The sequence below is a fragment of the Pezoporus occidentalis genome, unplaced genomic scaffold (genome assembly GCF_034315485.1).
Source record: "Pezoporus occidentalis ecotype Australia unplaced genomic scaffold, CSIRO_AGI_Poc_V1 ctg52, whole genome shotgun sequence".
In the NCBI taxonomy this organism is placed as follows: domain Eukaryota; kingdom Metazoa; phylum Chordata; class Aves; order Psittaciformes; family Psittacidae; genus Pezoporus; species Pezoporus occidentalis.
In genome coordinates, this window is record NW_026915858.1 from 3,775,240 (window position 1) to 3,787,808 (window position 12,569).

At 44.3% G+C, this 12,569-nt stretch overlaps 1 long non-coding RNA gene across 1 annotated transcript; it reads right to left on the bottom strand.

The window, feature by feature from the left end:
• Nucleotides 1-778: 778 nt before the first annotated feature.
• LOC134173443 (uncharacterized) lies at nt 779-11,056 on the bottom strand. Its single transcript, XR_009968253.1, has 2 exons — nt 10,964-11,056; nt 779-2,226 (listed from the first exon to the last, which is right to left on the bottom strand). It is a non-coding gene; the product is annotated as an uncharacterized LOC134173443 (long non-coding RNA).
• Between the last annotated feature and the right edge of the window lie 1,513 nt (nt 11,057-12,569).

Below are 12,569 nucleotides of genomic sequence, written 5' to 3' on the forward strand. Positions count from 1 at the left end.
AGAAGGAATGACAAATCCATTTGTCAGTAACAATAACATCTAAAGTGATGCAAGTCAAAACTGTATTTGGCAAACATGAAAGCTTTGTTAATGCGGGTGTCTGAAATAAAGCTATTCGGAATAGAATCTGGGGCAGATTGTAAGAGCACAAAAGCTGGGCTTTTTTGAAAGCTTGAAACCTTTTTGCAAGATAGGCAGTTAACATTTCAGTCTCTAGTCTTCAAGACCATAGAAAATGGTTGTTAACAGTATTTGGCATTTGTCTTAAGAAACAAAATTGCACTGATAAGGTGAGATGAAGATATCCCTAGGCTAAACTAGCTAAAGCTAGTAGATATAGAAAGATGTTGTGAAATTTTGGTATGGTATGATACCATAAACTTGAACGTAGGTAGGTTTTCCTTTGCCAGTGGAAAGGAGGCAAGTAATGTACAGGCTCAAGTGAAAAACAGAACCATACTTCTGGAAGCAAGTTTTCCATGGACAGGGTGTTCTAAATGTGAAACCAGATTGGCTTCCACTGTTCTCTGGTTTTGTGCTCTCACCACTCGTTTGTCAGAAGAAACAATGAAAAACACTGCTTTGTATTTTTGGTGTTTGTTAAAACATGGCTTGTTTTAACTTAAGGAGAAAATGAAAGTGATTTAAGGTGTCTATCTTTCAGAGCGGCTGATAGTTTGTGCTGATGATGCCAATACAAGGTACTAGGTGGCATAGTCCAAGTAGAAGCCAGATACTCAGAGAGCACTTTAGCCAACATTCCCATCTGTCACTCTGAAGCCTGGTGTAAGTTTCCTCAAAGTCAGGTTTTTCCAAACCTTAGGTCTCAGTGTTTCAGAAATAGCCTTGCACAGATCTTTTGAGAGGTTAAGTGGGTACTTAGTGGTCGCTTAGCAATCAAGTACCCGAGTTTGGGAGTAGAAATCACTCTTACTGAATCAGTCTGCTTAGACAGTTTGCCATGGGAGAGATATTTCCCCGTTAATTCCTTGAAAACACAATTTCCCAAGATTTGAGGTGCTGTCAAATCTTCCTGTAATGCAAAAAAACCTGAAGTTAATGGCTGGTACAAACATAAATTCTGTGAACAGCTGGCTGTAGTTCAGTCTTTCTGTTGTGCGGAAATTGTTCAGGTAGCATAAGGTGAAGCTCAGTAGCCATGATCTTCAGGTGACAACGGCTGGTGTGCTCTTTCCATTTTAATTTGTTTTAGAGGGACAAAGTTATTCTGTACCTAGAAAACATAAGAAAAACTGGGAAACTGCAGAAGGGTCCACTGTTTTTAATGAGTACAGTGAGGCTTTCTGGAGTTTTCCTTTCTAACCCTTACAAGCAAAAAGTAAGGATTCATAGGTTATGCTGACAGAACTGTTGGCATATTTACTTGTTGTCCTTGCTGGTGGTGGTTGCTTCAGTATAGTATCTTTTTGGTTCAGCTTTTAATGTTTCTTAAAGTAAATCCAAGTCTTCCACCCTGCCTCAAAAAACAAACCCAAACAGTGTAAGGCAGGTGGCACCCTTCCTTCAAACCTGAACAGTTTTCTATGCTCTTTGGTATAATGTCAACAACTTGAAGTCAGTTTAGTTTACAGAAAGCTCTCCTGAACAAAATTACGATTTAGCAAAGCCGGGTGCCAATTCTGATTCTGATGGAAGACTTGGTGGTAGTCTGTTTATGTGTACAGATGATCATTGCTTTAACAAACATCATAGATACACATTGCTTTAACCCCTTTTGGTTTTCTTGATCCTGAAAAGTTAGATGCAGACAAAATTTTAGATAGCATAGTTTAAATGTAGTCTTAAGTACAAGTATGTTCTCATATTTTATTACTCAGAAGTACCTGCTTTGTATGCTAAAGTGAACTCTGGTACCTGTTTTCAGTGCCTTGGCTAATAGGGTGGGGATGTTGAATCCTTTTGAATCCTTTTAACAAGGCTTAAGGTAGTTTCTTTTTTTCTCCCCAAATCTCCTGGTGAAGCTGATAACCAACAAACTGAAGACTTGAGGATATTGTCTGGAATGAGAACTGGCTGTTGCTCCAGCAATGGCAGGCTGACGCTGGTGTGTAGCTAGCATGCACAGCCCATGGATGGAGGAGGCTGTAATTTAGAACTGGTTTCAGGCATCAGCAAAGTGCAGGTCATCGGAAGTGTAGTGATGGATGTATTGCTTCAGTCGCAGTAGTGCCATTGTGTTAGCTGTACATAGTGCGGTGTTTTCACCTGTGCAAATCAAAAAAAGGCAGAAGTGAGCCATTCTAGTTGTGGGTTTGCTGCTGCTGGGCTCTGTAGTCTTAGTTTACTGCAGGTAAAACTACTAATCTTTTTCCCAGAAGGTGTGATCTTCCCTTACGTGGTGCTCCAAGGGCAAGGCACTTGATTCCAGCACTAAGAGGATTTCTCATACGGGAAATTAGAGGTCTGTTAGTTTTATGTTGGGAAGTCTCCTAGCATCAGTTATAAGCTTCTCGGGCAGCTTTTATAGGAGAACCTCAAGTAGTTTCATGGTCATGCAGGACTACCTTTGATGTCTCGCCATTAAGTTTTGTCGATAATGGAATCGAATCCAAAACCAGAGTGATCACACCGAATCATCTGGCACTAATTTCCTTACCCTGCGGGGTGGTGGATTGTTATTGTTGCCCTTAACTTGAAAAATGGAGAACTCCCAGCCCTGCTGTGTAGGAGGCCAGCCAGCCATCATCAAAGCAAAGCTCCAGCTATTCATGCACCCAGAAGAATCTTTCTTAAGTTTCATTTGTACATCTGTTGACGGTGTGTTTAAAGTCCCTTAGGCTGAACAGTGGCCCTACATGACCGTTGTGTTAAAATTAACATGAGTTAAACTTCAAGGGAGTCTTTGAAGTGGTCACTAAGTGCTTTTAGTGAGTGTTTCAAAGGCATGTTGTACCATACAGCCATGCTTCTGCCTTTTAAAACATATGGATATGAAAAGGGCTGATGTGGAAAAAAAAGATTTTCTTCAAGGCTTCTGTTGTACCCAAGTCCTGGTTTTGTTTTTAGTGTGTGCTTTCACTGACCAGTATAGTTTATAGTTGTCTTTGTACAGTGACCAAAGGCCTGTTACAAAGAGCTGAAACTTGTGGTTAATTCACAAGTACTGGGCTAGCTTTCGTCAGAGGCACTGTGGAAACAGCTTCTGGTGTGGGTAATAGTGCTTATTTTCTGCATTTGTACCAAAACAGAGCTTCTCAAAGAAGATGTGGACGTCTGATGCTGTTCTCGGAGGGCAGAATTTGCCCCATCCCATGTATGAATGTGTGAGTGAAGCCATAGAAACAGCTGGCCCCTCTGTGCTGTTTCTGTGCCCAGCTGTCCAGCATCCTGGCACTAGATGGTGGGCAGCTTTTTCAAAGTACAGTGGTTTCCACATGTTCTTGAAAGAAACTCCAGGTTCTCACTTCTTTCCCTGCAGTAGAGGCTTACAAGTGCTAGTTTTACAGAATATTTACTAAACATTTTTCAGTAAGGTCACTAGCCTGTTTTCCAGCTGCTGCTATAACATAGTAATCGTGAACTCCTAAAGGCTCTGTGCTATAAGCTTTTGCCTCCAGACATGAAGTCCCAGTTCCTGTTTTGTGAAAGGTCAGGCCTTGATTTAATGGGTTGACAGATGTGTGTCTCCCTGCAGCCCTTGCTCACAATTACCATAATTTCCCTTACACCCTGAGGATGTTCTTGACTTGTCTTTGGGGTGAGAGGATGTCTGCTGCTGCTCACCCCCTGTGTGAGAGTTGCTGAACAGTGTTGTTGCAATTAGCAGTGTTGCTACAGCCTGCAAGTTTGCCTGGGTGGTCCATGCTGCAAGACAGTTTTGAATAGCTTTCATGTATGAAATTGATAAGTGTGCATGGAGGCTGATAACAGCTGAAGTCAGAAAGTTCTGCCTCTTCATAACTTGGACCCTTGCAACTGAAAACTGATTTGGCCATGCTATCATTTATTTGAGCAGGTCTTAATCTAAACAGCAGAGGGCAGTTGTGCACACACCTTCTGTGCAAGCTCATCCTGCAAAATCCTCATTTTTAGAATCTTCCTGTCTGGTGAGGTGATGCAGTGCAGCATTTTGTCCAGACGAATTTGGTACAGTGTATAAGACAGGATCGGTGGGGCAGCAGTGGCACATGTTTCTACTGATACCTAATTTTGGCTTCTAAAATTCTGTTTGGTTTGTAGCGATGACATGATTGGAAGGACTTCCCTTTTCTTTCTCTCCATCCCTCAACACAAACCAGGTAGATATATAAGCATTGTACAAGCTAAACTCTGCCACAAGATGCAACTAAATCTTGTTCCCAGGCATGCAAGAGAAGAGTTTTCCCTTTCCTAGCTGTGATTTTCTTGGATGAGCTTTGCTAGCTGAAGTAAAGGAGAACACCTGTTCACTGCAGTAAGGGTGGAAGAGACTCTGCCTGGAGTTGGCTGTGATGGCCCCTGTGAGGAGGCCTAACCGAAACAAAAGAAATGGGGGGGCCACATTAAGATGTTATAGGTTTGTGGCAGGGTGCAGTTTTGCTGCTGATTGAATTTCAGCTGAAGGTGGCAAAACCTACTCGCCCTGTTACACTCCTGTAGCTGTCATGAAGTTTGCTGCTGGGGTCTCTGTCGTGGCTTGAGGCAGCTATTTGTACTGAAACTAAACCTTAGCTGCTCCTGCACCTCAGAAGTGAAGTGATTTTTCTTTGCTTCCTGGACTGTCTTTGCAGTGTATGTTTGTGCCACACAAGTAAATGGAAGTTTTCAGCCCTTGTAGCTGTCATTCAGCATTTTTCCAAACATTCAACTTGTTAGTAAGGAATTCTTCAAGGTGTGCTTAAAACATGGCAAGAATCTGGAGAAAGAGCTGTTAATTAAACTATATTGTCTCTGCAAACTGTGCTTCTCCTTTCTTAGGTCAGTCTGGATATGTTAATTGTAAGATAGCCTGGAAGATACAGAAATCTGCTGTAACAAACCAATCTTTGCCTGTTTTGGCATGTATGTAAAAGAGTATTTCCTGGAGCTCTGAAACAACCTGGTTAGCATCTTTTGTTGTATTTAATATTATTTAATTAGAAGGAATGTACATTCAGCTTTGATGATTAAAATGACAATGATTGCATGAATTTGTTAATTACAATGCAATGACTAATTAAATGGAGAAATGGAGAAAAGGGATTCTTGAGCAAGCATGTTCTTTGAGAAACTGGTGTTTTTAATTGATAGTACATGCCTAATCAATTCACAGCAGTATCTCATTATTGATGGGAACAGTGTGGTTTTGATGGAAATTTGCTTTTACCACACATTGACCTGGTATAATGTAACATCTTGATCCTCTAAGTTACTGCAGTGAAGATTGACAGTTCCTAGAATTAAGGAGGTGGGAGTTTTTGACTATATTTATATATAGAATGGGAGAAGCCCCATCTGACCCCAGGTTGCAGCCTCCATGTTTATTGAGTTCTTCTAGTTCGGGTGTTTGCTATAATGACACTCAGCTGAATTTGCATAACCATGAGGGGGTTGCTGTTTGATTTACATTTAATTTGCTTTTATGTCTCCATCTGAAGTTTTTAGCTTTAACATGAGGCCTCTTGGCTTATGTTAGAAGTTGCCTGACAGAACTAAGGGTCCTTTATTACTTCTCTGTAGGGATGTTATCTACTGGCCGTTTGCACTGGCAGAATTCTTAGCATGAAATTATTATTATTACTTCTGTGTCAGCAGAGATGTGTGTGGCACTCTGAAGAATCTGTCCAGATGAAGCTTCTGCTTCTGCAAGCTCACAGCCTGCGGTCCTGATCCTGTAATTTACCCTGCATGGTCCTTTCCTCATGGCAACCTAAGCAATCAAGAGCAGGACATTGGGACACAGGAAGGGAGAAGGTAAGGTTTAGGATAGTATGATTGTTTTGGTAGTTACTGGGTGGGTGTTTTGTTTATCTGAATTATGTATGAAGCTCTGAAGCTTGCTCCTTTTCTACATCATATTATTTTTTAGACTGTCTAATTAGTGCTAGTTAGTGCTGCCATCAGGAAAAATCAGACCTCCACCAACCGTAGACCTGCTTCTATATCATGAAACCTACTAAAAGATAAAAAAAGTATTAAAGGCATTCTCTATAATTGAAAATATTTGAAGCACAGCACCCCCCAAGCTGGAATCAAATAACATGAATTGTTGAGTACTGGGTTAATGATTCTGCTGGCAGTCTTGCTGTTCATAAGTGGCTTCTGCGTTGTAAATGTAAGAAGCAGTCTTTCAGGAATCTGGCTTGCTGTTTGATAGCAACTTTAGAAGGAACTCTGACTGTTCTGTCAAAACTTTGTAATCAGCCTATACCTTAGTGCCTGAAATTTGGTGACGCCATCACGTAAGTAGGAAAACTGGGACATAGGTATTAAGCAGGCATAAAGAAGGCAAACAGTGTAGAAATGCAGTGAGTCAGTGTTCACCTAGATGTTGGTGAATACATGACAACCTGATCAAATGGTTGAAAACTGGAGAGGTACTTCACTGGGAGAAAGTTGTAGCCCAGTTTTGGATGGTTGACCCATCCTTAAAAACAGTACAGTCTTCTAAAGCTTGCTGCTGACTCTCGCAAGTCCTCATGGTTAAAGCAGATGTTACCTGTGAACAGGATGGCTCTAGCCTCCTTTTTCTGTATTGGAGCCAGTATGTGCAAAGGAGAGGACGATATACCTGAAGCAGCTGCCTATGTGGTAGCTGTATGCCCAGAAGGTTGAATGATCAGACCGGTGTATCCTGCCACCCTCAAGGACCAACAGACTGGTTCTTAGTGGGAGCTTGAGCTAACCATGGGGGCACCTTGGCTTCTCTGGGTGACTATGGAAGGAAGTGCTGATAAATTTGTTTTCTAAAGGGCACAGAGATCCTGGGATGGAAGGTATTGATATTGGGGCAGTGCACTCCCAATGCTTCTTGTCATAAAATGTGAAGCAGGGAAAACAATTGGCTCTTATGTAGAATCTCTCCCTTCATAGAATTATAGAATAGTTAGGGTTGGAAGGGAACCTCCGAAGGTCATCTGGTCCAATCTCCCTGCAATGAGCAGGGGCATCTTCAATTAGATCGGCTTACCCAGAACCTCATCCAGCCTGGCCTTGAATGATGATATTTTTGTAGCATGAATGACGTTTAAAGCTGGAAGACAATTTCCAGTCTTACTGTTTTGAAAAACTGCTCCAAATGGGTGGAAATATCACCTGGGACCCTCCAGTGCGTGGTAACTTGTGACGTAGCTGCAACTTTTGTTGAGGTGACATTTGATTTGATCTGAAAATCTCTTCAATCACTCAGTTTTCAGGATGGTGGTGTGAGACTCTGCCCAGTTTGGGAGTTTTTGCTGGGAGAAAGTGTTTGCTGAGTTGCCCTCAACATTTTTCATCAGGCCTGATAACATTTGTCATTAGACTGTAGATCTTTTCACAGGTGGATGTCTCCTACCTTGGGCAGCACATTTTCAGTAGAAACAGGAATTACACTCTCATTTTAAAGAAAAAATTAAGCAGATTGCAGTCTGACAGAACCAGCAATGGAGCTGTGAGACGGGACCCTTCATGGCCTTTCCTTTTTTTCTAATCTTACTGTTCAAATTCTGCCTCCCCAACTCCTGGTAATGTTTCAGGTGTTGTGTGCTTGGTCCTTGGTTGACAACACAAGCATTTTGTTGATTGATGCAGCATGGATTTTGTAAATTCAAAGTATGTGTAGGTCATCATAATGTTCACCGAAGTATTTGCAGAGGTCATCACTCTGGGCTTTTGAAGAAATGCTGCTGTAAGACTGATTCACTGGAGCAGTATAGGTTACCTTCATTTTGCAGAACTTAACTGTGAGTTCCTTTCTTCTTGGAAGACCACATTATATTTGCTAATATCAAAGAACATCACCCTTGTTGACATGGCTGTTTAGGGAACATGCAGTACAGGTGTGTTTCTGTGAAGCTTCACAGGACTCAGAGACCAAAGACACAGAACTAATGCTGAGCTAGTCATTCTGTCCTTCACACCAGGGCCAAATGCAGTCTTTTGCTGGTCACCTTTCATTGCTCATAAGCTGTGAGGGTAGTAATTTATTTCCAGTGGGAAGTGGAAGAACAGAAAGTACTTTGCCATGAGGCAGAGTTTTGTGGGCAGTCTTGGATTCCTGATGCAAGACTTCTTTCATTGCTTCCCAAAATGATGGTTCTCTTCTGGCAAAGTTCATTTTTTGTTGCCGGGCTAAATAGATGTCTGCTGCAGTCAGGACCTTCCACTTTAATATTTTTCAATGAACATCAGAATTCATATACACCAAAGTTCTTTTCTTCTTTTTAACTCCCTGTGTGAAGCTCATACAAAACAACTCATTCATTGCCCTTTGCTGAGTGTCTTCCAAAGATGGAGTGCCTGCCTTTTGCTATCTATGGGGCTTAGCATTTTGGCTTTTTGCTTTTTCAGTGTTGAAAGGTTAACATTTGTATTCTTTCTGGAATACAAAGGGAATGTTTCAGCGCCGAGGCACATAGCAGAGTGAAAATTTTCAGAGATGGCACTGAAGATAGCAGCTGGGCATACAGGTACTGATGCATTTGGTCCCACAGGATTGGGAACATGACATCAGGTCTAGAATGAGGCCTGTCTCCTTGGGACAAGGTAGCCCTTGCTGTTCTTGCCAGTCTCTCATTTTGCCATAGATGACAACTGCAGAACATGCCAAGGCTCTGGTGGCTTTGTGTGTAGCAGCAGTGAAAGATGGAAATCTGCCGGCCCCAGTGTAAACATCAGCTTTGCCCAGCAAAGCCAAGTTTGTCTTAAACATCCTTTGCTGGATTTTTTCCCTTGCATTCCTATACCTGCCTTTTATAGACAGTTGTCAGGCTCGGTTCTAAAGCACTGAAAGGAGGCTGGGTCCCATGTTCAGGAATCACACCTGCTGCCCAGAGGCAGTCCCCGGCGAGGGGAGGCATGGAGCGCCTGCAGAGCTGCATGTGCTCGGCTTCCCAAGCCGGTGCCACTAGATGGCAATGTGGTACTCCTGCAGCCGGGACTCCCCTTTCTTTCCTGTAAATTTTCTTGCTTTTTCTGTATTTATCTCTGCCAAAGTGATGATTGCACCCACCACCCCGGCAAGAGAACAGAACAAAATCATTTCATAGAACATTACAGCTGTTGTGCCTTTTTCTTTTCTTTCTTTTTTCCTCTCCCCCCCCCCCGTTCTTTGTCCCACAGTACAGTGCAGAGGTTTAAAAACCCTCTTTCTTAGTCACTCTCCTTCTAAAAACAGAGAAAACACAACCTCTTGGGAGCAATTAGCTGTGAGAAAAGCATTTCTCAAACAATTGCCAGGAAATATTGTCTTGACCGATATTCCTGATGTAACACTGTCGTTCTTAGTACTGTTATTCTAAGATACTCGACTGCAAAAACAGCAGGGTACAGATCTGTAGTGTATGATCTGCAGCTTACCACCTACCTTACCTTTTTATATCCATTTACTTTCAGTTTGTGTTCTCCCTGCATTCCCTGTAGCTATTCTATTTAGGAGAGTGAACTCCTAAATGACTCTCCTCTTGTGACTCGTGTATTAGGCCAAGGCTATGGCAAGACATGGCTGAAAATTAAGGTTAAGCCTCTTCTGCCCAGGTTCTTGGTTGAAATTCAGTGGCACTGTGCTGCAGAGGTCAGGATGCACACTTACAGCAGTCCCTCCTTGCCTGAAAGCCTGGCAGCATGAGAATATGTGAGGTGGGTGAAGCCTGAATTTCAGTGGAAGAAGCCGGAGAGCAAGTATACATGAAGCAGGCAGCAGAGGTACACTGAGACTAGGGTCTTGAGCTAGAAAGCCCTCTCCCCCTTGCTGTGTTAGTGGAAGATGGACCAGGTTGTAGGGTGGGAAGAGGTTGGAGGAATGGTGGTAAACTTCAAGTGCTAGAAGCCAGCATTAGCAGTGGCTAGGAACTGCTGTTAGCTAGCCAGCTAGCTAGATGTATACAGATGCATACCCACTCACATGCGCGTTCACATGTTTGTATTGTGCCATTCAAAATTTTGTCCCTCTTTGCATAAGTTCATGGAGATTTGAGGAATGAGCCTCGTTCTGTGGGACAGGGTGTGAACTGAAGCACCTTCTGGAAGACAGACAGAAGTGTAATCCTTTCATTCAACCCTGTCTGCAGCTGCTTTTTATAAACTTGGCATAAATACGTACTCAGTGAGGCCAGGCCTGTGTAGCTGGAAAATATTTTCCACCATCCAAAAAACCAGAAGATTGGAAAAAGAGCCCAGAAATTGTGCATAACATGGAATGGCCTCGCTTGTGGTTTTTTTCCATGACTTCCTGAGCTCATTTTTCTGCTGCCAATTTTAGAAGCCCATAAGTCATACTTGTTAAACTTTCTCAGTTAAAATGTAACTCTAAGAACAAAGTCATATGATATGTTGCAGCCAAATAATCCTTCCAGAGCGTCTGACTGGAGGAAAGCTACCCTGATCTGGCCAGCTTGCAGACCTGCATGGGCTCCTGTCCCAGGAGAGGGAGGGATAAGGGGCAGATTTGCAGCATGAGGCCCCTCTCCATCGCCCTCCCGGGTGCAGGCTTCCCCATGGACTTCAGCAAGCATTTATCCCTGGTTTTGGTAGGGTAGTCAGGCCCCTGGTGGGATATGGTGCAGGATGGTCATTGCAAAGATTTCAGCTCCTCCTCAGAAGGACTTTAAGCAGGAGGTGAAGCAGAGGAGGGAACAAGGGGAGGCAGCACAGAGGCTGGCAGGGTCTGGCAGTGGAGGACTGAAACACTGCTGTAGGAGGGTTCTGGTGCTGTCAGGGTGAAGGAGCTGAAGAGTGAGGAGGCAGCAGGTTGCCAAGAGTGAAAGTGAATTGGTGGAGGGTTTGAAGAAAGGGCATCCTCACTTCAGTGTGTTTTTAAGTGTTGGATCGGTGTGGAAGTGCTCACATGCCAGGAGCAGTGTTTTTGTCTGCCAGTTTTGCTCTCTTTTTTCAGGTGATTGTGCTTGCACCAGGCCCAAGATGGTTGTTTTGAAATGCCAGCCCTTGTCCAGGGTCTGCTCTGCCCTTTCGCACAGAACAAATCCTCGGTCACTGTCGCAGGGGAATCGCTCTAAATTTACACTGGGGCAGTGGCTGAGAACAGGATTTGGCAGCAGTGCTCCAGCACACACCCCTGGGCTGGCAGTCCCTGCGGCCTGGGCCATGGCAACCTGGTGCCTTGGGAAAGCAGTGTTGATGTCCCGGCAGGGCTGCCCTGAGTAGCCTCTGTGCCAAGGGTGTGTGAGTCCGGCAGGGCACGAGGGGCTGGAGCAGGCAGGGGAGAGGAGGGAGCTGGGGGAATCACGCTGCTGCAGAGCGGCCGCCAGGAGCGGCGGGCCCCAGAGACCGCCTTTCTGCGGCAGGGCGGAACGCCCTCGCGAAGCCTGTGTGGTCTTCACGGGAAGGGAGGAACTGAGCAAACCCACTGGAAACCGGCGAGGGTGTTGTAATGTGTTTTGGACTGCCGGTTTCAAAAACCAGAGACTGCCTCTCTCTCTCTCTCCCTCTCTTTCTCCCCCTGGCAGCCGCTTCCCATGCCATGGCATTGAGGGAGGTGGTGGTGACTGATGTAACCGCGGCCAGGGAGAGTCGCTTGCCCAATGTGCGGAGGCTGGCCGGCGGCCAGAGAGGTTTGCTAAGGCCGGGTTTTCACACAACGGGCTCCCTGTCCCTGTGTGCGTACCTGTAACCGGGCCAGGTGCCTGGCACAGCCGCCTCCCCAGCCCACTACACGAGGCGGCGGAGATACCCGAGCCTGTATGGGAGGAGGAGACCACAAGGAAAAGGAAGAAAATCTTGTTCTTGTCCCATGTGAATGTGGACCCAGAAACGTCCCCACGCGCACGTTGTTCGTGTCACTGTATCGCAGTGAATAGCGATGCCTGTTCGCTGAAGCCAGCTGTCCTGTGTGCCAATGGCACAAGGCGTGGGGGAGAGGCCTAGTAGTGTTTTTGCTGGATCACCACCTTTAAGTCATTGTGACAGACCTTTAAAAGGATCTCTTTGTATGAACTGGAATACAATGCTCAGCTGGGCTCTTAAATTCTGACTCTGTTGGGAAGAGAGATCCTTTCATATCGATTGTCATTTCGTATGCAGTTCAGGCACCGGCTTGTAGAAAATCTGGGCCAGGAGAGATATCATTAGGTATTTATGCGGGTTTGGTTGGCTCAGCAGTCAGTTTTTCCATTGTCATGCCGTGACAGTAGTGCATTACATACACCCTCAGGAGACATCCTTCTGCTTCCACAACAATAAAGGACTTTTTTCTTTTTCTGACTCATCTTCAGCTTGAAAAAAAAACCCAACCACCACCAGTAAATATAATTAGCAACAGGCAGATACACTGTATGTAGCTTTCAGAGCCCATTGGGAGAGTGCCTCTTAAAATGTGTGCTCGTGGTTGCTCACCCCATGCTTAGACCTCCAGCTACATTTCTGATTATACTTAGTTGTTTTAACATAGCTTGGTAATGTTGCAGGCTGAGGAGCCATTTCTATTTTGGATAAAG